The sequence below is a fragment of the Schistocerca cancellata genome, chromosome 8 (assembly GCF_023864275.1).
Source record: "Schistocerca cancellata isolate TAMUIC-IGC-003103 chromosome 8, iqSchCanc2.1, whole genome shotgun sequence".
NCBI lineage: Eukaryota > Metazoa > Arthropoda > Insecta > Orthoptera > Acrididae > Schistocerca > Schistocerca cancellata.
The window spans coordinates 584,043,816-584,069,394 of record NC_064633.1 but is presented as its reverse complement, the minus strand read 5'-3'; the positions used below and the strand labels follow the sequence as shown (position 1 = coordinate 584,069,394).

The following is a 25,579-nucleotide window of genomic DNA, read 5'->3' as shown; positions in this document are numbered from 1 at the left end:
CTCTTGGTTGCGCCTGCAAGTGCTTTTGTATGTTATATGGTACACAGGGGTGTCGTGAGTGTAGTCTGCCTGGCAGGAGGCCATCTGTGGCAGACGTAACAATATTCGACACTAAATCTTCTTTCACTCATAAATGCTTCCTAAAATTAATGTAATAAACTCTACATAAAGTTTTAACTCTTATTTAAAACATGGGTATGTAGAATAAATCTTGATATCATACTTAATAATGATACTATTTATTAATAAAATCACATTGTAATGTACCCATAAAATTAAATCATGGCAGTGATTGACAAACACTAATGTGTAAAATGGACTAGCTCCTTGGAAAGTTTGGGTAAGTCATCTTTGTATGTTATTTTTTATTTTGGCACGATTCTAGGTTCTCATCAATGATGCAATTTTTCAATTTACTCTTGGTAAAGTTCATGCTTGAAAATGATTGTTCGCATGAATGTGTAGACTCATTTTAAGTTCGTGGCCCCCAAATGGAGAGGAATGTGCCCCTAGTGGGGGAACCCTGGAGGGGAGGCAAAGCGCTTCGCACAGAGGTGGGCAGCATGGCCACCCGTAGGTGGGTGCAGCATGTGAATGTTTAACTACAGTTTTAGAGTTTGGTGTGGGGGCACATTATAGAAACGATGCAATGATACAACTTGACACTTCGTGTTGACATTCTATCTTTGTGGAAAAGTTCTCTGAACAGGTCAATTCAGAGATCACGCTTAAAGGGAAGAGACATAAGCACCAATTACTTTTCTTTTTATAATAGACATAAGAAAACTAGTCATACGTAAAAGTATTTTTATTTGATATTGGACAAGCTTATATTTCTTTGTCACTATCATCGTATATTTCAGTTATTTCTCACTCAGAACTCAGCATCATTATTAAATCGCTTTCCAGTTTATCACTTGTTAGTTTATTACTGGCATAACTTTCTTTTCTTTTTTTTTGCCTGATCGTACGCCTCTTTCTGCACTTTCTTGTGAAATGCGGAAAGAGGCGCACGATCGGGCGAAAGAAGAATAAAAAAATATGCTACTAATAAACTAACAAGGGGTAATCTGGAAAACGATTTAATAATGACGCTGAGTTCTTTCGCCGGAGTGTACGCCTCTTTCCACGTTTCACAAGAAACAGTTCCACACCTCAACGGAATAGATAAGTATTCCTTTCACTGCTACATTTTGCATAATCCTCAGCACGTTAAAAACTCTCTCTCTCGAAACAGTATCTACTGACTCCCCCCCCCCCTCCCCACTTTCGAAGAGATTGTGACAAGCTACAAAGGCAGTGCGGGTGTCAGCGACAGCACGTGGGCCAAGACTCAAGAGAGAATGGTGGCAATTTCACTTACATCCCTGTCTAAGGCCTCTTGTTCAATATTGACTCGCCTAGGTCGCAAAACCAAATTCTGCACACAGGATAGAAGTTTCAATCGCAATGTGCGCGCGCGTCCATATGTGGTATTTTGTGAAAGAGCGGACAAACAGCCGCATGTGGCTGATCCCTATTCCTGGTTCCTTTTAATCGACGGAATTTGCTAGCAGCCAGTTGGAAGGTTTGTACAGAGCTGTAAGCAGTGTACATACGTATTTCAGTCGGCGGTCGGATTTCGAAACGTTTCTAAATTGCTACAGGGCTTTAACCCTTTGAATCCTGAAAACATGAAAACAAATATACTTTCGAAATTTTTCACAAATGTAACCTTTACAATCGTAGTAAGCAACGAATACAAGGAGAAAGTAGTCTGTTGTCTTAAGGAGGTGGTTTCATTTTGGAACCACTAGGAGATGATATTGCCAGCTACTCTTCATTTCGTGTGATACATTTTAAAGCAAATTCAGATTTGTCTTATACATAGTCACACGTCTGGAAAATTCTATGCACTCATAATACCTGAAACAAATTGCAGTTCTAAATAACAAGCAAAAATGGGCCCGAAATTTAATAAATTTTGTACCAAAACTACATTCTGTCCAGTGGTTTCATTTCGGAACCACTCGTGAAAGCACTGTTACAAGTTCAAATTTTCGCCAGAATGACTTTAGATACACTCAGGCTACTTTCACTGTCGATTATATCCTCGACATAGCCACTATAAAAAAATAACCGAATCTCACAATCTCCTACAACCACGTAGCAGAGTCCCGACGCTGGCTGTTGCTTTAAACGCTGTGACTGTTATCAATGCACTACATTCGTACAAGTACCTCAGTATATCACTACATATCTTTGTCTTGCAAATACATAGGTGGTTTCATGCTAAGGGCACAGGTACTTAAAAAAATAATAAAATTGTGGTTTTAGGCAGAAACCAGTGGTACTCTAAGGGTTAATTGAGGCTTTGAGATCAAAAAGGGGATATGTCACTCAATTGATGTTCTGATATATATTGAAAAAACTGTATAATTCTCAACAGCGTCATTCCCAAACCTTATAGTTAGTCCCACAGACTCGTGAGGAAGAATGCAATGTTATACCAACAACTGTAATCATAGGATAAGGGCAACTAACAGAAAATGGTAATAGAAAATGACTGATATATCCCCTTTTTGATTTAAACAAACGTCAAAAGCGGCGCAGTCTCTCCACTCGGCGTTTTGATATGAGATGGAGTGCAATAATTAAGCTTTCTTGCATACCATAGTTTCCTTGAGGCAAACTTTAACCTGCAGATACAAGTGTGTTAGTATCATAAAACAAAAATCTACATAATCGTAATACTGTAACCCTATTAAATATGCGCCTTAACTATTTGCCTTGAAGATTTTACAAAGCGTGGATGAAAGATGTACATAATTCGGGAACGAAATGGTTAATAAAATAATATTACAGTTGTCAAATGGTTCAAATGGCTCTGAGCACTATGGGACTTAACTTCTGAGGTCATCAGTCCCCTAGAACTTAGAACTACTTAAACCTAACTAACCTAAGGACATCACACACATCCATGCCCGAGGCAGGATTCGAACCTACGACCGTAGCGGTCGCGCGGTTCTAGACTGTAGCGCCTAGAACCGCTCGGCCACTCCGGCAGATTACAGTTGTCATGCCAATTACCTTATAATAATAGTTTGCTGTCCTTCTACTATTGGTAATGCAATTTGGGCGTGGTCTCCTTGCTTTCGGAAAGAAGGGAAGAATGTGAGCACTCAAGTACCCATCCTGTCCATCTTTGTTGGGCGTATTGATGAATTCTGTCAACAATAGTTCCTTCTCAGCAAATAAGAACTTCTCAAAACATTTACGCCGGTATCTGTAAACAGATATTATCGTATTATTAACCTATATACTCGGCGAATAACATTTTTTTGCCTTTTCTTATATTACAACTAGAACATAAGTTTATGTTCAAATATGTGTGAAATCTTATGGGACTTAACTGCTAAGGTCATCAGTCCCTAAGCTTACACACTACTTAACCTAAATTATGTTAAGGACAAACACACACACCCATGCCCGAGGGAGGACTCGAACCTCCGCCGGGACCAGCCGCAAAGTCCGTGACTGCAGCGCCTGAGACCGCTCGGCTAATCCCGCGCGGCCATAAGTTTAAACTTTGCGTCCATGAAAGGAATTTATATTCACATTTTAGTACAATGTTTCTATACAACGCAGTGGCGTAGCGTGAGGGGAGACCTTGAGACTTAGTCTCCCCTGTATTCCTGCTTAAAAAAGATGCCATAGTAATTCATAACAAAAATATAAATAACTATCTGCTAAGAACTCTAAATGTGCGAAGACATCAGTTTTGTAGCCCGCGCCGCACCCTGAGTATTGGTGATTTGGTGTATTTGCCTGCTTGAGACTCGACTGCTCCCAGTCTCTGCCTCTCTTCCCTTCTGCCATTTCTATGCTGGCTTTTAACACGGAAGAGAACAGTCGCGCGGTTTGTGTTCGAAGTCATTCTTGTGTGATTTTAGCCCATATTTTCGTTGTGTCGCCAACATGAGTGAGCCAGCAACGGAACACATTATAGAATTTTTATTAAAAACGCCTATTTCTACATTAACGAACGAAAAAAGTGCGAATTGAAGGACAAACGACCTATTCCTATACTCAGTGTAGTTTTAAGTGAAGCCAAACAAAAACGCACTTTTCAGACAGCCTGGTACGAAAAGTATACTTGGCTGACTGCGAATGCAGTTAATAACAGATTATATTGTTATATATGTCTTCTGTTCGGTGGTAAAAAGCAATGGTGCAGTGAGGGCATTTGTACAATAAAGAACTTTGACAGGAAAGCACAAAAGCATCAGATATCAAAACGTCACCTGCAGAACAAAGAATCATTTCAGTTATTGGACAAAAGTAGACTTGAGCACGCCCTTTCTGAAGCCGCTCGTCTGACGGCAACAAAATAAAATGAACAAGTTGCATCCAACAGGAGAGTAATGGCTCGTCTTATTCAGGCAATTGTATTTATTTGTAAACAAAAGCTAGCCTTTTGCGGCCATCGAGAAGACAAATCCTCTAGCAACTACGGTAACTATCTGCAATTGTTGGATTTACTAGCTCAAGGAGAGCAGTTAATAAGAGACCATCTGTCATCATCTTCAACCTTTAAAGGAACTTCTCCAGATATACAGAATGATGTAATGGAAATGATTAACTTTGGCCGTTAATGAGAAAATAAAATCTGAAATTCAGAACTGCAATTTCATTTCGATTCAGGCTGATGAAACATTAGACACGTCATGCAAGAGTCAAATGATTATAATATTCAAATACTGTATTGCAGACAAAATTGAGGAAACATTCGTTGGATTTTACGATGTTTCTGGAGATTAAACTGCAGGTTTGTCAAACATTATTCATGCAGTATAGAAAGAATGGGATGTGGAAGGAAAAGTGGTTAGTCAAACAAACAGATGATGGCGCTTCAGTAATGGAGGGCAGAGAAAGAGGACTACAGCAATTGGTGAAGCAGTTCTGTCTCCTTGCGCTGTTTATTCATTGTTAAGCACACCACTTGAATTTGGTGCTGTTACATGCCTCCAAAATCATATGACAAGTACGCATGTTTGTAAGAGATAGTACTACATTCCATTCGTTTTTCAGCAAATCATCAAAACGAACTGTATTGCTAACTGAGAAAGGATTTAAACTGCCAGACGCGAGCAACACTCGCTGAAACTTTCGTTCCAGGGCAGTTTCAACAATATCTAGTCATTTCTCAGAGTTATATGGAGCTTTTAATTATATAATTGATGATACAGACTCTCAATGGGACCCAGAATCTTTGAGATGTGCTGCGGGAATGAAAAGACGAATGGATGATCCTACGTTGGTCTACTTGCTTTACATCTACCAAGGGTGCTTTGTTTATGTAGATCATCTCTTTAATGTTCTTCAGTCAAAATCTGTCAGTATAATTGCTTGCCATGTCGAAATAAGAACTGTTTTGAGAAACTTATGACAATTAAGAACGGAAACATTCTTTGATGAATGCATTAAATGCAGCTTCTGTTTGAATGGCTGCTTATCCTGTGACAGTCAAAAGAAACCTCTCAGGGCATTAACTTACGAGATAATGGATTTGCAAATTGTTCAGGTTGAAAGAAGATTTAAAGAGTTTATCCCAAATTCAGTTTGTTGAACTTCTGAACGAAAAGTGTTTCCCAAATTATCAAAAAGAATTCCCAAAGTTGAAACTGCTTCAGTTATTAGAACAGTATTCTTTTTACGAACAAGAACAACTTGAGCATGAACTGTGTAACAAATACGCTGATGAGGAAAAACACTTATCTCCAAGAATCCTCTTAAAGTACATTTTCAACAATGACTTAAACTCTGTTTATGAAGAAACAACGAAGTTCCAGCTTTTGGTTTTGACCCTACCTGCAATTATAGCAAGCATAGAACGAAGCATGAGTACTCTTAAATGAGTGAAGAATTACTTAAGGAATTCAATGTCCAACACCTGACTGTCGTGTTTGAGCACATTAGCAATACAAAAGACACTACTTGGAGAGCTATCCAGTGATCAGATCTTTGTAGACCAAGTTAAAGACTTATTCGTGTAAAGAAAAGACAGGCGCATTGAACTTGTGTACAAGAAAATATAAGTGCTTCTTCTCCTGCTGCTGGAGTTCTACAAATTTGTCATCCTTTCTTGAACAAGTTAGTTATTATTATTATTATTATTAATATTATTATTGTTAATGGCGGTGGTAGTAGTAGTAGTAGTAGTTGTTGTTGTTTTATTTGATGCATTTTGTTTCATTTGTTTAAATTATTGTTTATTGTACTATTTTGTCTCCCTATAATAACTGTAGTCTCCCCAACCTTTACAACCACGCTTCGCCACTGATGTACAGAGAGTTCAAACAATGAACACTGTATGACTATTTACCTGCAATAAGCACCTGTTTCCCTCCTAGGAACAATGTTTCCTTTCCAGTTGGCATGATCCAAATCCTTGACCTTCTTTTGTTTAATCACATTCCTCTTCCAAAATTCAGGGCGTCTTTTCTGCCTTCTAAATTCATGTAAATCGTCTTCGGACTCGTCTGACGGTTCTGTCACCGAAGCCATTTGGAAATCTCACAGCTGATTACTGCAAACCGCTACAGTGGTGCCCTCACGCCTCACTTCTTTCGTGCAATATAGGGACTTGTCTCTGTGACAAGTCCTCTCTTTGTGCACTAAACGTAATTTCAACACTGATTTTGGCAGGGAAAAATCAGTGAACAAGTCCCATTTTAGAACCAAGAGATGTGGAGTCGTGTGGAAATCCCAATTACAGTATTAACTCATATACCCCAAAAATGATGACAAGTCCCATTTCTGATTTCAACGCCTCAATTGTTGACAGTAGAGTAGTGAGAAGTTTAATCCTGCTTCGCAGATCAAAATGAGCCTGGCGACTCTTATTTAGACTGATCTCACATGCATAGCAAAATTGAGTCGAGTAGCGACGACTACGATTCTACCCAGTCACTAAGTAGCACCAAAATACCCGAAAAGTACCGTGTTAAGTAAAGCAGTCAAAATCAAGTCGTATCTAAATAGACGTTTCTCCAAATTTTGCTTTCCAACACAATATCTGACCATGCATTTATCCCAGTTTAGCATAGAATAACCATATTAAATAAGATTTAATGACATTGACAAAAAAATTTGCTTCTAACATCAATAAACAAAGGATACCAAAGTTGAGTGATGAACCCACAATTTTACACGACTCTCATTCAAAGTAATCACAACCCGTGTGGTTTGACAGCTACCCACTTTTGAATTACCCACTATAGAATGTTAACACCAATAGCAAGCGTGCTTCACTGTCATTGGTCGACGTTTAAGAAATTAATGGCGGGCGCCCTTGTCCAAGTAGCAAAACATTGCAATACTTCTGGTAAATGTTACGGCACACGAATTTAGACACATACCCTCCAAAAGTTATAAAAAATATTCATGCAGCGGCAGCGGATTTAAAATAAAAAAAATGGAAATAATTAAAAGGGAAATGGCTACTGCTAATGAAAGTCAACAATGTCTACATAGAATACACCACTTCGTGGAGAACACTTTTATTCTAAAGAAGACAAACGTTATGTGATTGTCAGCCAAAAGGAAAAGAAATTACAAAAATTAAATTGTTTGCAATAATTTTGAGTCTTTGAGAGGAGAGCGCTGCTTTTAAATCTTATCTTGTGTGTTGTGACGATGGTCGCGATATCGACGGCAGCTGGCTAGTCCCGGTAAAACGCTGAGATCTGCTCCCACGGTCGTGTGATTGCAGCTGATGATTTTTCCTCGTAATCGGGCGGGCGGTGGTATTCATTAAGCTGCAAATCTGATTACAGTAGCGTTTTGCAGGCCACAGGCTGGTCGATGTAATTGTTGTTACAGATGTCCGTATGTGCACAGTTTTAATGTTTCTGGCGCACACAATTTAAGTTTACTTATGCCACACACAGTTTATAAAACTTGCCGACCGCGAATTCTGTAGAAAGTCAATTCGTATTATGAGTGCCGCGATCGCGAAAAACCGTCCTGGGCGGGAATGTACTCACACACAATAGACAGTTCGCATAAGTTAAGAACGACCGTTACTGATTATAGGCGTCCGGTAGTTCATCGAAACGCGAAAAAAATACGTAAGTTCACAGTACTTGGGTGTACTAAAACACAGTCAAAATACAAGCGCAGTTCAATTCACAGACACAGAGCTACAATACCGTCCATTCTCGGTTGCATTGTCATAGTTACTTCGTCTCACGGCACAGTCTCAGTATTTACTTCGCCCAGTTTCTACACTATTATTATCATATCACGTCCTGGTATAAAACAGTCATTAAAAACGTACATCGCTTGCCACTAAACTAAAACTTCACCAGCTCGTAAAAGTCACGACTCCCACAGTAATGCATGTGTCCGCCTCTCTAGCTACCCAACAACACACCCCCGCTTTGTTGGATCGACTATCGATATTGCTCTCTCTCAATACTCTCGCCCACAGTTTATACAACATCTCATTCTGGAAACATCAAAGTAAATTACATATATCTTTACACAACTATTTTCTACCAAACTTATTACAGTAAACGATAAACAAAAAAATTAAAGCTTTCCACAATCAATAAACTCTAAGCTTATTTATCTACTTACAAAAAAGAAATAATTTCCAGTTACATATTACACCTAGAAAACAACTTTTACCTCTATATTACATGACAAACGAAAAATGCGCTACAACATCAAAGATATATGAACAGACGGAAAAAAGGGAAAAAAAACAAGATAAATGTATATCTATCGCAAATAACGATGTCTTCACAGAATCCACGATTAAAAGTTTCCGGTCAAATAGGTGAAGTAGTGCGTCGCATAATTTGTGTCGCGTGCCGCACAACGGCGGGAGTACTGTGGATTCTGCCCACAGCGGGTAGCGTTCATCTCACGCTAGGTGAGGAGAACCCTAAGTCATAGTGACGTAACACTACGTCATCGTGACGTAAATAACCTAAATGAACTACACGAGTGCGTAAATCGTTCTTTGCGGTTGTACCGATAACGTCAAAGCTAAATGTAAATACATGTGCACAAACGAAGTGACAGGAGTTATCTGTTACGCCCATCCCAGTTGAATTAATTATTAAGCTGTAATCCCAACAATTTGGGATGGTATTATGTGTTTCAGGAACATAATGAATGTCTGAACAAAGGAACCATAACGAAAGTAAAAAATAAAGCTTTTAGTCAATTTTTTTTTAAATCCGATGAATCGTGCATAAATCGTGTGGATAGAAACGTGAAATAATTAATTATTAAGCTGCAATCCAAAGAATGTGAGATATTATTGTGTGTTTCGTGAACATAACGAATATCTGAATGAAGGAATCATAACCATAACGAAAGTGTCTAGGCATTTTTTAGTCCTATTAATCGTGCATAAATCATGTGGATAAAAACGTGAAATAGGGAGAAATTAAAGTGTTTCGTATTTTTATATAAGCCAATGAACTGTACATAATTCATGTGGGCAGAAACGTTAAACTGAGAAACTGAAGTTCGAAGTAATTCCGAATGTTGCTGGAAATATTAAACCATCTAGGTCGATTTAATTTTGCCTTCATATTGTAAATCAACTAAGAACAATGAACAGTGCAGATTCAAGACGCACACAACAGTCGATGCATACAGAATGCACACAACAGTCGATAGGACAACTCGTGAACCTCATGATGACGCGTGCCTACGTCACGTTGACGTAGGGCTCTCCTCACCTTGCGTGAAATGAATGCTACCCGCCCACAGCCGTGAGTGTGAGCCCGCGTGACGCCACCGAAGCTCGGGAGGAAGGAACGTTTCGATAGCGCGAGTTGTGTCCTGTACGTAGCAGGTCGTTCCAGGACTGAGTGGCAAGGCCTGAGGAGGTGCACAGAGATAAGGGGGCGGAACGAAGCGTACGCGTGACCTCAGGCACAGAGTGTGTGTGTGTGTGTGTGTGTGTGTGTCCTTGCCGCCGGCTGACCCCACGGCCTGGCGGCTGTCCACACGATAAGGCGGCCCGCGGGCAGCACAGCGGCCGCGCCACACCAACCCGTGGCTCCAGACGGCTCAGAGGTGAGTACTGCCTGCTGCATGCTGCTGCTGCTCAGCTCTCCAGTCCCAAAGCTAGTCAGGCAGACACTGATCCCTCCTTCTCCGCAATATCCTTTGAAACTACCGCAACTTAGCGACTGGTGACCCTGTAGCTTGGTCCCTTTCTATCCAAACTGTGGTGTCACCGCCAGACACCACACTCGCTAGGTGGTAGCCTTTAAATCGGCCGCGGTCCGTTAGTAGACGTCGGACCCGCGTGTCGCACTGTCAGTGATTGCAGACTGAGCGCCGCCACACGGCAGGTCTAGAGACACTTCCTAGCACTCGCCCCAGTTGTACAGCCGACTTTGCTAGCGATGGTTCACTGACAAATTACGCTCTCATTTGCCGAGACGATAGTTAGCATAGCCTTCAGCTACGTCATTTGCTACGACCTAGCAAGGCGCCATTACCAGTTACTATTGATGCTGTAAAACATGTACCGTCAAGAGTGATGATCACCAATTATGGATTAAAGTTAAGTATTCCAGCAGCTACGTACTTTATTTGCTAGTCTCAATTACTTGACCTGTTCCAGACCTCACGCCAGCCTGCGTGAGCTTAAACGCGTGCCTTTCGGCTTCCTGTCATAGTGGGTTGGCTGTCTTGCCAATCCACAACACAAACTAACCAATGTACAGGCAGCTTCTCAACCATCTGACCACAAATAACATATTATCAAGAACACAGTTTGGATTTCTGAAGGGTTCTGATATCGAGAAGGCTATTTACACCTACAGTGAAAATGTACTTAATTCATTAAATAACAAATTACAAGCAGTGGGTATTTTCTGTGATTTGTCAAAGGCATTTGATTGTGTGAACCACAACATAGTTTTAAATAAATTAGATTTCTATGGTGTCAGAGGCAGCGCTGCAAAATGGTTCGAGTCATACCTCGCTGACAGGAAACAGAGAGCGTCAGTGCAAGGGACTAGTGAATTAAGTCATCAGTCGTCATCAGAATGGGAATAAATTACATGTGGTGTCCCACAAGGATCCATTTTAGGGCCATTGCTTTTTCTTGTGTACATTAATGATCTTTCATCAGTTACACTGCCAGAAGCAGAGTTCGTTTTGTTTGCAGATGACACAAGTATTGCAATAAATAGTATGTCGAGTGTAGTTCTAGAAAGATCTGCTAATGATATTTTCATGGATATTAATAAATGGTTTAAAGCCAACTCACTGACATTAAACTTCGAAAAGACTCACTACATGCAGTTCAGAACCTGTAAGAGGTTTCCACCCAGCATATGCATAAAGTATGAAGAAGAGCACATAGAAGAGGTTGACAGTCTTAAATTCCTGGGATTACAACTTGACAATAAATTCAGTTGGGAGGAGCACATCCCAGAACTAAACGCCTTAACAAATCTGTATTTGCAATTCGAGTGTTAGCAGACATAGGCGACATAAAAATGAAAAAATCTTGCATACTTTGCCTACTTTCACTCCATAATGTCATATGGTATAATATTTTGGGGTAACTCTTCAAGTCAAACAAAAGTTTTCGGAATCCAAAGGCGTGTAATACGTATTATTTGTGGAGTAAATTCACGGACATCCTGTAGAAACCTCTTCAAAGAACTGGGTATACCGACTACTGCCTCTCAGTTTATTTACTCCTTAATGAAATTTGTCCTAAATAATACACTCCTGGAAATTGAAATAAGAACACCGTGAATTCATTGTCCCAGGAAGGGGAAACTTTATTGACACATTCCTGGGGTCAGATACATCACATGATCACACTGACAGAACCACAGGCGCATAGACACAGGCAACAGAGCATGCACAATGTCGGCACTAGTACAGTGTATATCCACCTTTCGCAGCAATGCAGGCTGCTAATCAAAATATCCACGGGTATGCTGCCGGTCTATAGTGTCCAACGGGCACAATATTTCGGCGATCAAACATGTCGCCATCATCAGGTGAACTGACGGACTGAGCTCCTGTGAACGTGCCGGCACGGAGATCCGTACGCTATGGCTGCTCAGAGGGAACTGAGCAGCCATAGCGTACGGATCTCCGTGCCGGCACGTTCACAGGAGGTCAGTCCGTCAGTTCACCTGATGATGGCGACATGTTTGATCGCCGAAATATTGTGCCCGTTGGACACTATAGACCGGCAGCATACCCGTGGATATTTTGATTATCAAATACGCCGGGAGAAACTCAAGAAACAATGCAGGCTGCTATTCTCCCATGGAGACGATCGTAGAGATGCTGGATGTAGTCCTGTGGAACGGCTTGCCATGCCATTTCCACCTGGCGCCTCAGTTGGACCAGCGTTCGTGCTGGACGTGCAGACCGCGTGAGACGACGCTTCATCCAGTCCCAAACATGCTCAATGGGGGACAGATCCGGAGATCTTGCTGACCAGGGTAGTTGACTTACACCTTCTAGAGCACGTTGGGTGGCACGGGATACATGCGGACGTGCATTGTCCTGTTGGAACAGCAAGTTCCCTTGCCGGTCTAGGAATGGTAGAACGATGGGTTCGATGACGGTTTGGATGTACTGTGCACTATTCAGTGTCCCCTCGACGATCACCAGTGGTGTACGGCCAGTGTAGGAGATCGCTCCCCACACCATGATGCCGGGTGTTGGCCCTGTGTGCCTCGGTCGTATGCAGTCCTGATTGTGGCGCTCACCTGCACGGCGCCAAACACGCATACGACCATCATTGGCACCAAGGCAGAAGCGACTCTCATCGCTGAAGACGACACGTCTCCATTCGACCCTCCATTCACGCCTGTCGCGACACCACTGGAGGCGGGCTGCACGATGTTGGGGCGTGAGCGGGAGACGGCCTAACGGTGTGCGGGACCGTAGCCCAGCTTCATGGAGACGGTTGCGAATGGTCCTCGCCGATACCCCAGGAGCAACAGTGTCCCTAATTTGCTGGGAAGTGGCGGTGCGGTCCCCTACGGCACTGCGTAGGATCCTACGGTCTTGGCGTGCATCCGTGCGTCGCTGCGGTCCGGTCCCAGGTCGACGGGCACGTGCATCTTCCGCCGACCACTGGCGACAACATCGATGTACTGTGGAGACCTCACGGCCCACGTGTTGAGCAATTCGGCGGTACGTCCACCCGGCCTCCCGCATGCCCACTATACGCCCTCGCTCAAAGTCCGTCAACTGCACTTACGGTTCACGTCCACGCTGTCGCGGCATGCTACCAGTGTTAAAGACTGCGATGGAGCTCCGTATGCCACGGCAAACTGGCTGACACTGACGGCGGCGGTGCACAAATGCTGCGCAGCTAGCGCCATTCGACGGCCAACACCGCCGTTCCTGGTGTGTCCGCTTTGCCGTGCGTGTGATCATTGCTTGTACAGCCCTCTCGCAGTGTCCGGAGCAAGTATGGTGGGTCTGACACACCGGTGTCAATGTGTTCTTTTATCCATTTCCAGGAGTGTATATCTCATTTTCCAACAAACAGCTCAGTTCATACACACAATACCAGGAACAAAAATGATGTGCACAAGGACTTAAAAGCACTTACTTTAGTTCAAAAAGGGGTCCACTACTCAGGAACACGCATCTTCAATAATTTGCCAGCAAACATTAAAAATTTAGTTACAAATAAAGATCAGTTTAAAAGAAGCCTGAAAGACTTACTAGTGGCCAACTCCTTCTACTCTACTGATGAATTCTTTAATAGAAACAAATGATGTATTGTATATACTCATATTATTAATATTGTTATTTCAGCTTAGAAAAATATGTGTTGTATATTCTCATACTATTAGTATTGTTGTTTCAGCTTAAAAAAATGTCACATGTTCCACATCCACGAGGATCTCCTCAGTACGGATCTATGGAACGAAAAACTAATCTAATCTAATCCAAAACCAACTACCGCAACTTATGACCACCAGAAGCCGCTCTACTTCGGCCGTTTATGACTTACCTGGCGAACATCTTGGGCACACCACATTATTTAAATAATTAGGGGTAATACAAAGAAGCAACACGAAATGGGCTCATCACGTAACATCAGTATTAGGGAGGGCGAATGAAAGACTTGGTATTATTGCAAGGACTCGTTTACATCTACAGACATAATTCCCAGGCGGAGGGTACCCTCTACCACTAATAGTCCTTTCCTTTCCTCTTCCTCGCAAATAGACGGAAGGAAAAATGACTATCTATATGCTTCTGTATGAGCCCTAATTTCTCGTATCGTATCTTCGTGTTCCTTAAGCAAAATGTGTGTTGGCGGCAGTACAATCGATCTCCAGTCAGCTTCTAATGCCAGGTCGCTAAATTATCTCAGTAGCATTCCTGGAAAAGATGTCACCTCTCCTCCAGCAATTCCCATTTGAGTTCCCGAAGCATCTTCGTAATACTTGCGTGTTGTTCAAACCTGCCTGTTACAAATCTACGACCCGCATCTGAATTCCTTCGATGTCTTCCTTTAGTCTGACCTGGTACGGACCTCAAACACTCGAGCAGTACTCAAGGATAGGTCACACTACCATCCTATATGTGGTCTCCTACCAGATAAATCATACTTTCCTAAAATTTTCCCAATAAACCAAAGATGACCGTTCACCTTCCCTGCCAAAATGCTCACATGCTTGTTCCAATTCATATCACTTTGCAACGTTACATCCAGGCATTTAAACGACGTGATTGTGTCAAGCAGGACACTACTAATATTGTATCCAAATATTACCCGTTTGTTTTTCTTACCCACCCGAATTAAATTTCGTTTTCCTACATTCTAGGAAAGTTCTCTGCGTCTGTAAAGGAGATCGCTTGCGAAACTCTATGGCGACCATTTGTAGAGTAGTGTACTTCTGAACATTGTAGGCACGGCAGCAGACATAGAATAAATTCAGACATATAGTGCAAGGATTATACCAAGATGGTATAGCCTGTAAGGAAACCAGAGAATTTACGAAGGAATCCTCGGAAGAAACACACGACGTAGTCCTTGTAAAACCCTCTTCGACAAGTTTGGGAAACCTTTAGTCGAAGAAGGCTGTGCAACCATTATGCTGCAATATCTCGCTTAGAGGTCGTGAGAATGAGAGAAGATTGCAGCACATACAGGAGCAGGCAGACACTCAATTTCCTTCACTCGACACGTGAACGTAATATGACAGAAAATCGATAATGTTAGTCCCAAGCACCCTCAGCCACACATCGTATAGTGGCTCGCTGAGCTTGCATAAACACTGGTGTGCAAAACCTAAGAACGAAAGTAACTGTAGCGTGATGTGTCACTGCCAAGTAACAAAGCTCGACGAAACGTGGATCACAGATGGACAGTGGATACAGAAAAAAAACTGAAAGAAATATGCATTGAGACAAACAGGACCGACACTTTTACTCAAAGGCAGCAAAACTACATTGAAGTCACCACAATGCTCCCCTCCGTATTACAAAAGGCGAAAAATGATTCCTAATAGAGTGTGTGGCCACCACAGAGAACAATGCATGCTCTGGGATGTGCCCCCATGCTAGCCACAAGCTTGATAACAAATTCTTCTGGTAGACGTTCCATCCCTCCACCAGTCAGCTGGCAACTGCCGGATAGTCATTGGTGCATCTGGACATGCTACAATAGTACTTCTCAATGCATCCACCGAGCAAGGCGATGCATGGACTTGCATTCGGGAGGACAACGGTTCAAACTTGTGTCCGGTTATCCTGATTTAGGTTTTCTGTGATTTCCCTAAATCGCTTCAGGCAAATGCAGAGACGGTTCCTTTGAAAGGGGACAGCCAATTTCCTTCCCCATCCTTCCCTAATCCGATGGAACCGATGACCTCGCTGTTTGGTCCTCTCACCCAAATAGCATGACCGACCGACCGACCTCGATGCATCCCGCAAGTGCTCGATGGGATTCAAGTCAGGGCTATGGGCAAGCCAACCCATTCACAAAATACGCTCTCATTCCATGGGCTCTTCCAGCTGTGCTGTTGAATGGGGTCACATATTGTCATCCATAACAATGTAGAAAGGACGGAATGTACCCCTGAAAATATGCGCAGGGGAGAGGAGTCCAGTGTCACAATACTGTTGACTAGCACATGTACCATTTTAAAGGATCTGGAGGTCAGTACATCCACACAACTTTATGCCTCCAAAATCCTTATGGTGCCTTAGACCAACAAAATGATTGTGTTTGACAATGTTCCTGGGTGCATTAAATGTTCCCACCTACTTCCATACAAGGTCATGTCCAGAATCATTATTCAGACTAAATCTGCTCTCATTCTAGAAGATCACATACCCTACTCCCTGTCAGTCCAGTTCCTCTCCACTGGGCGCCATCACAAACAGTGTTACCGTATGCAGGTGTCAATGGATCACAACGTACCAGTCGTCAGGCGAATAGACCACCCACATGCAAGTGCTATGATACTGTGGTATTGCATGCCTTGTAGTCCTGTTAAATGCAGTTGCAATTGCACCCACTGTTTGACATGGACCCCTTCTGCCTCTTGCGTAATGTAACAGTCATCTGCTGCTGTAGTAGGCTGTGGTCAACCACATGCTCTCCTTTGGGCTGCATTGCCTGTGTCTTGGAATGCTCCCCATGCACCTGAAGCAATGCTGTGAGGAATTCCAAACTCCTGGGCTACACTTGTCACGCTTTGTCCTTCTTCTAGTTTCCTGACGAGTCTCCTCGTGGAATGTCATACAGACATTGTCTCCAGGCCACTTTGCAACAAATAACACCATCACATTGACCTCATGCCATGTGTCAACCAGCTTACTCTGCACAAATGGGAGACCTCTGGTGACATATTCCCAAACTTTCATTCATTTCCACCAAGTTGTTAATAAGTTACGTTTCTTTATCTGTCTCGTCCTTCTAGAAGTGTATGTGGCATTGTGCTACATGTGCCCTCACCACAGCCTCCTCCAAGCACACGAGGCAGCCAAGAAGCAAACAACTATCAATGCTGACACATGTCCATTGAGCTATGCAAGTAATCCAAAGTGACAGTTATGGCACATAACGAAGGTCCCATAACAGTGAGATGCTGATTGTTGTTTCCTTTTGTGTACTTGGCACCCAAGAGCTTGTAGATAAACTGCACAAAAGCAGTGTGCACCACTCAAAAATTTGCAGGCAAGCTTGGCCTTAGATTTGAGGGGAGCAGGGGAACACAGAATAAAACATGTGAAACTGAAAAAATAATTTAAATGCAGTAAAAAGCAAATCTATAACCAAAAATGGCAGTATGTTCAGAGATACACATTTTTAGATATCTGTGAAATCAAAATCAGTCACCAGGTAACATTCTGCACTTTATTGCTCCAACATACTCTGATTTTCTTGGCAAACTGGTCGCAGCATTACTGCCTGAGCCTGTCACTCTATTCAACAGCGGATCTCTCAAATACATCCAGTGTCTGTGAGGAGCATTGCTGCAATGATGTAGTATCAGTTGCCATCAAATGTGTCCAGTTAGGCTTATGCCAACAGATACCACAGAGCAACCCATTTGGTTGATTGCTGCCTACTGGAGTAAGGTGTCCTCAGAGGGGTGCTCATGTTTTATCTTCTTCGAATGCATTGACAAAATGATGACTGTAGTGGAACACAACTGACCTTTCTCCCTGCTGAACCTGTGGGACTGCATATCTGAGTCATGCATTGCTACATTGTCACCTCAACATTCTTCTAGAACTTACCAGCCATCAGACAAATCTTTCATGCATTCATGAAGAGAATCCTACACCACTGATGGAGGTTCTCTTCCAGATATTCCATTGCATCCTTTCTTCTTTGTGCACATTAATGGTGGGAAGGTATTTGTGTGGGTGGGGGGTGTGCTTCTAAAATTGTTTGTAATGTACACCTAGAGGCCAAATCAATCATGTGCAGACAGTTGCATACTGTTAGGATTAGGACAGCCAGCCCAGGCCACCAGTTGCTGGAAAAATGGCAGCATTCAGTCCTGAAGCCTTCTGCTTGAGTTACCTGCAAGTCATAACTGGTAGGTAGCAGTCATCAGCTGGTGTTTTGACTACTGGACACCTCTTTGAGGCAATCATTCTTCTGCTTAAATGCAGTGAGAACACAGGCCAATATAAAACCATTTATTTGAAGAATGCCTTGATCAGTAGGATATATTGACTTTTTATTGGATATGATTTTGTATCTGGAAGTGCATGTATATTATTTTGTCATATACATATATATTGTGCACTGTCTTTGTGTGCCAAGGTGTGATATGAGGTTGTATAATTGCTATGCCATTTATAACTGAGGGACCAGTGGAAGAAAGTGCTAAAACACAAGAGCATGTTTTGAGCTACTGCAAATTATGTGCTTTGTTAAACTTAAAGACAAGAATATAAAAGCAATAAGGCAAAACAATTTATATAGAAGACAGTGTTTTCTAGTGTTACAAGTAGAATTATTGGTTATCAGCATGTGGTGCACTGGACTACACAACAGCTAGCTTAATTAAACTAACCCTTACTAAATTGAGGGTAAGCACTTTGTTCTGCTGATCCCTTCACTCTGGGCAATTGGTGTGTGAGCACTACATATTCATCAGCCTGGTCATCAGTATTAATAACTGATAATTTATTTATCATCTGATGACATGTTTTCAGTGTCCTCTGTGTGCTGCCATACAGTTGAGTTACGAAAAGTAAGGACAACTCAGATTATATTTTATTATTGGTGAATAATGTTATCTGCAAGGGGGAGATGGGTTGTTTAGACAAGTTCGTATTTGTCACACAGCTTGGAAGGAGCCAGCCAAAATGTCAGAGGTGCAAATGCCTGGGTGTGCATGTCACTGGCCAATGCAAACTTAATTCTGGGCAAAAATTTTCTGCATTTGCTACTTTTCTTTCATAAAACACATTTCAGTGCCACAATAAACCTATAGCTGAAGGCTGCAGTGTTGCGTTTCTATGTTGTGTAATAGGAAATATAAATGAATTTGAGATTATGCAATGTACTACACAATTGTGGAAATTTTATGGTTAACTAATAGCATACACTATGTGCAATGAATGGGATAATCCTATGGCATTATTGGCTTTGAGACCTGGGGTTGTTCAGCCTCCTGGTGCAGGTCTTTCTATTTGAAGCCACTTTGTGACTTACACGTCAATGACAATGAGATGAAATGCTAAGACAATACAAACACTCAGTCCTTGAGCTAAGAAAATCTCTGACTCAGCCAGGAATGGAACACAGAACCCTTGCAGTCTAGAGGCACCAATGTTAACCACTATCAGAAACTGCAAACTTGCAATGAATCATAGATACACATGATGACTGTAAGAAAAGTCCAGCATCCAATTTATATGTGGGAATGTCTAAATGTTGTCAATTATTAGGCTTAATTTCATCCAAAATTACTGCAGCAGACAACAAAACATCTGCAATGGGTGAAAATATTTCATTCACAAAAGAGTTTGACTTTCACATATATTCTAGTCAGAAGGAGGTTAGGGGGAACACAGATTCGGACTTCAGTAAAAGGAAAAACAAAACTGAATCCATCAATTATCCAGAATTAAGAAACAGGTTAAACTGAGCTTAACAGTGGTACATGCAGAACTGAAAATAAGTTGATCAGAACTCAAAATAAGGTGAAAAAATTCTAACAAAGGGCATCATTAACTTTTTCAAGACTGTGATCATAGTGACCACAGTTGTTTTACATTACCAGGAAATACACATTTTTATTAACATTACATTTTGTTTTCTTCTTCTTCTTCTTTTGCTTGTGCCTTGCCCCACAATTTTGGCAGGGTCAGCATTGTTACAATCAGACTGGGCATTGTTAGCCTGAAGAGGTGACCGGATGCCCTGCCTGCCACCACCCCATACCACCAGGACAGAATCAGTGTATCCCAGCTGTCTGCATCTAATGTAAACCATGAAATAGTGCAAACATGTATAAAATATCTGTGAGTCTTGTTACTGAGGTGGCACATGGAGACCAGCACAGTATTCCCCTAGAGGGATGTGGCAAACCACCTAAAAATCCCATCCAGGCTGGCCAGCACACTGACCCTTGTCGTTAATCCACTGGGCGGATTTGATCCGGGGCTGGCGCGCCTACCCGAGTCCAGGAAGCAACGCATTAGCACTCTCAGCTAACCTATTGACTCAAAATTGTTCGAGATATGCAATGAAATATGTTTACAGTTTTTGTTTGCTTTCTAGACATATGTTTTCAATGTTAGAAAGCAAGTCAAAAATAGTAAATATGTTTCACTGTGTACCACTGTAAAGAAAGTAGCCTTATGATTTTTCATAACCCGTTGCAGAGGGTTAAATGGGACATAGACCCAAACAAAACTGCAGATACTAAATATGATTCATTTTTCACAGAACATAAATATTGCTTTGGTGTTGCCTTCCCCCTTAGAAAAATAAAAATTACCCCAAAATCTAATTGACAACTAACTGCAGAAATTAAGAAATCTGCAGGTACTTTTAGAAATCTCAACAGGCTTACAAGCTGTAATGCAGCACTAAAGGCACAGTTCAGCATATAGAAAGGTTATACATGCAGCAAAGAAGCTGAACAGTGACTTCCTTATCAGAAAAGGCAGCAGTAAAACTAAGTCCATTTGAAGTCATACACTATTATCTAGGTAACTCCAAAGTGATATACATCTGGTTATAAAAAAGAAGGAAAAGTTGTTGAAGACCCTCAAAATGTTGCTAATATATTCAATGATGACTATATTAACGTTGCTCAAAATCTTATCAAGAACTTGTGAAACTCAAAAGTAACAAACATAAAAATTCCCATAAATGAAAGAACAATCTTTTTGTACCCAGTTACACATTCAGAAGTAAGAAATGCAATTAATAAGCTGAAAAATAAAATATCTTGTGGATGTGATAGTGTTCTCGAGAGGGTCATAAGACATAGTTCAGACAAAATAATAACTGAACTAATGTACAAAATTACAGACCATTGCCACAAATATCAGTTTTTGATTAAGTTATTGAGAGAATAATGTATTAGAAACTGTTAAGTTTTATGAACAAATGTAAAATTCTTACCAATGCACAGAATGGTTTCAGGAAAAACACATCTACTAATACAGGTGTGTATCGCTTCTTAGAACAGGTTTCAACTGCAGCAGATAATGATGAATTAAACTGTGAATATTTTTAAATCTATCCAAGGCATTTGACCTCATTAACCAAGGCATATTGCTAGAGAAGCTGTCTTGCTATGGTGTCTGTGGAAAGGCATACAACTGGGTTAAATCTTATCTGTTTGACAGGTATCAAAGTGTTAAACTAACTCATAATGGAAGAACATATTACTCAACATACAAGAAATTTAACTGTTGTATACTCCAAGGTTCTGTTTTAGTCTCCCTGCTCTTCTTGGTTTTCATTAATGACTTTCCAAACCATTTAACAAGAGCTGAATCAGTTCAGACGAGACAACCCTCTTTATCAAAGGACAGAGTGAAGCCAACAACAAATGAGGCAGCAAAATGGTTCAGAGACAACTATTTAGTTATAAATGACAAAAAAACACATGAATGGATTTTAGGCACATAAGGACAAAGGAAAAAATAACATATGAGTAGAGATAAGGAACAGTATAATGGAACAAACATCTTTCACAAAATTTTAGGTGTATTGTTGGACAACAATTTAAGATGGTGGAAAACATGTTGAATTGTTGAATAAAAAACTTAGTAAATGCTGTTATATATTAAGAAAACTTAAAGAATACTGCAGTTTTGAAACACTACTACTACTACTACTACTACTACTATTACTACTAATACATAGCCTTATAAGGTATTGTATTATATTCTCAGGGATATGGTATTAAAAAAAACTGTTTTAAGCTCCAAAAGAGAGCCATTTGAATCCTCAGGGGTACTGCCCACAGAGAGCCATGTAGAGAAAGAACCATTTAAGCACTTTAAAAATTTGACTCTCCCTGGTTTATTCATTCATAAATCTTCAGGTTTTCTTAAGTCACATCAAGAATTCTCTACTCTAAACAGTGAAGTACACACCTATGAAACCAGAAACAAATATGATTTCCACAGAGACATTCGTTCAAATGCCCTATACCAAAATATTTTGATGTATGTTCCAAAAATAATGGTCAATGCCTTGCCTAAAGAAATCAAAAAACTACAAAATTTACATAAATTTAAAAAAGAATTAAAGAAACTATTGTAAAGTAAGAGTTGTTAATGTATTGACATTATGAATTAAGTCCAAAGAGCTGCTTCTATTTTCAGATGATTATTTAATCATGACAGGCCTGTTTCAGCACTATTGCCATCATAAGGAGATATTTGTATTTCTTTATTGGTCCTGTAAATCGTGTTTAGGTACATAGTTTGCACAAACGATGTAGGACAAGTCAGGTTGGTACAGTATATACGAGGGCAGTTCAATAAGTAATGCAACACATTTTTTTTTCTCGGCCAATTTTGGTTGAAAAAACTGGAAATTTCTTGTGGAATATTTTCAAACATTCCCGCTTTGTCTCGTATAGTTTCATTGACTTCCGACAGGTGGCAGCGCTGTACGGAGCTGTTAAAATGGCGTCTGTAACGGATGTGCGTTGCAAACAACGGGCAGTGATTGAGTTTCTTTTGGCGGAAAACCAGGGCATCTCAGATATTCATAGGCACTTGCAGAATGTCTACGGTGATCTGGAAGTAAACAAAAGCATGGTGAGTCGTTGGTCAAAGCCTGTGTCATCATCGCCGCAAGGTCAAGCAAGACTGTCTGATCTCCCGCGTGCGGGCCGGCCGTGCACAGCTGTGACTCCTGCAATGGCGGAGCGTGCGAACACACTCGTACTACTCTTCAGAAATTGAAGAAACGACTTCAGTGTGTTCGTAGGCACAAAAATCTGAACGAACTTCTCCTTCTTCATGACAACGCAAGACCTCACACAAGTCTTCGCACCCGAGAGGAGCTCACAAAACTTCAGTGGACTGTTCTTCCTCATGCACCATACAGCCCCGATCTTGCACCGTCGGATTTCCATATGTCTGGCCCAATGAAGGACGCAATCCGTGGGAGGCACTACGCGGATGATGAAGAAGTTATTGATGCAGTACGATGTTGGCTCCGACATCGACCAGTGGAATGGTACCGTGCAGGCATACAGGCCCTCATTTCAAGGTGGCGTAAGGCCATAGCATTGAATGGAGATTACGTAGAAAAATAGTGTTGTGTAGCTAAAAGATTGGGGAATAACCTGGTGTATTTCAATGCTGAATAAAACAACCCCTGTTTCAGAAAAAAAAATGTGTTGCATTACTTATTGAACTGCCCTCGTACAACTTCATACACATTGTTATTTTGAAAGGATAAATAATTAAAAATTATTCAATACATGTTGAATAATGATGACAAATTTAATATAATAAAATAAAATGATAGACTTATTAAGAAAATATGAGCAATTACACTACACTTTTCTGGTACTCTAAAAACTCGGAAACAGAATAGAAGCAGTGGTCAAGCAAGTACTCTTTCGGTTTCACTTTAAACTTTTGTAAATTTTGCATCTGTTTCAAATAGGATGGCATGTGATTGTACAGCATTATGCCAGTATGATACACTCCTCTCTTACAAATGTTTGTACTACTGTATTGACATGTAAGTAATGCTTCTGCCTAGTATCATGAGGGTGGTAATCACAGTTATATTTGAAGATATTTCCATCTTTTAAAATACTTCCTTTTGTGAAATTTAATATTTCATACATATATAAGCAAGGAAGAGGCAGTATACTCAGATTTTTAAATATTGGTCTACAGGAGTCTCTGTACTTAGCATGGTTTATTATTCTAACAATCTTTTTCTGTAGCCTAAATGTTTTGTTTGTATCTACGGAGTTCCCACAAAAGATAATGCCGTACATCAGCAGTGACTGAATACTGCCATGGTACATTGTGATCACAGACACATGGCTTGTATTTTGTGTGAGGATTCTTACTGCGTATGTAAGTGTGTTAAGCTTTTTATTTACATGGTTAAGATGTGTCTCCCATTTTAGGTTCTGCTGAATATGTATACCTAAAAATTTTGTGTCGCTCATGGAAGAGACAGTTTTTCCATCAATTTTAAAAATTGGTCTTGCAGGATGTAGTTTCTGTGAATTGCGGAAATTGACTTTCACTGTTTTTTCATTATTTATTATTAGCTTGTTTGTTCTGAACCATTGTGTCAAATTTTGTATTATACCTGTAGCTGTTTTTTGTAGGCTTTCCTCATCACGTGATTTGATTAGGATATTTGTGTCATCTGCAAAAAGTACTGTTGTCCCTTTAGTTATTTTTTCTGACAAATCATTAACATAAAGAATGAAAAGAATTGGCCCAAGGACTGACCCTTGAGGTACTCCATATGCAATGTTTTGTGCATTATTGTAAAAATTACAAATTTTTTGTGTTTTTATGCCTTTGTATTTTATTTGAGTGATCTGTTGATGGTCATGAAGGTAGGTATGTATCCATTTGTTTGGCAGGCCTCGTATTCCATAATTACCTAGCTTCTGCAACAGAGTATTATGATCAATTACATCAAAGGCTTTACTAAGGTCAAGAAATATGCCAGACACATGTTGCTTATTATCTACTGCAGTTAGAATTTCATTTAAGATGGTATAAATAGCTGACTGTGTTGATCTGCCAGTTCTGAATCCGTGTTGCGCATCACTTATTATGTTTCCTTTATTTAGAAAGGCTGTCAGGCTTCTAAGAAATAATTTTTCAAGAATTTTACCAAAGCCTGACAATACTGATACAGGTCTATAGCTTGCAGCTTCATGTTTGTCCCCTTTCTTGTACAGTGGTGTCACTTTTGCCATTTTCAGATTTTTCGGGAATATACCTACCACTCACGAATGATGAATTGAAAATATCCGTTAATGGTTCTACAATATATGTTATACTTGCTTTGATGATAATATCTGGTATTTCATCAGTACCTGCTGAATACTTATTGGGTAACCTTTTTATAATGAAAGATAATTCCTCAGGTGTTGTTGGAGACATGAATAGTGTTCTTGTAAGAAGTTTTGTATCTGAGTGGAGTGTATTGCTGTCTGGTTGTGAGTTATAATGTTTGGTAATCAGGTGGTGTGCTACATTAGAAAAGTAGTTGTTAAATTTATTAGCCACTACTGTGGGGTTGATTATTTTATTGTTGTTTTCATGAAGTTCTATATTTTTGTGGGCTAATGATGTAGTACCTGTTTCTCTTTTTATGATACTCCAGGTTGCTTTAGTCTTATTCCTGTAATTTTTTATTTGTTTGTCATTTTCCATTTTCTTTGCTTTTGTTATAACTTGTCTAAGTATTTGTTTATATTAAAAACAAAGATTCCATGACTTACCAAATGGGAAAGCGCTGGTAGATAGACACAATAAAAAAATACACATACACACACACAAAATTTCAAGCTTTTGCAACCAATGGTAGCTTCGTCAGGAAAGAGGGAAGGAGATGGAAAGACGAAAG

At 40.6% G+C, this 25,579-nt stretch overlaps 1 protein-coding gene across 1 annotated transcript in view; it reads left to right on the top strand.

The window, feature by feature from the left end:
- Positions 1-10,002: 10,002 nt before the first annotated feature.
- Positions 10,003-25,579, top strand: part of LOC126095154 (2-oxo-4-hydroxy-4-carboxy-5-ureidoimidazoline decarboxylase-like) — a 55,026-nt gene continuing 39,449 nt past the window's right edge. Inside the window, exon 1 of the mRNA XM_049909879.1 lies at positions 10,003-10,080. The gene's annotated coding sequence lies outside the window, so the exon portion shown is untranslated. The remainder of the gene's footprint in view (positions 10,081-25,579) is intronic.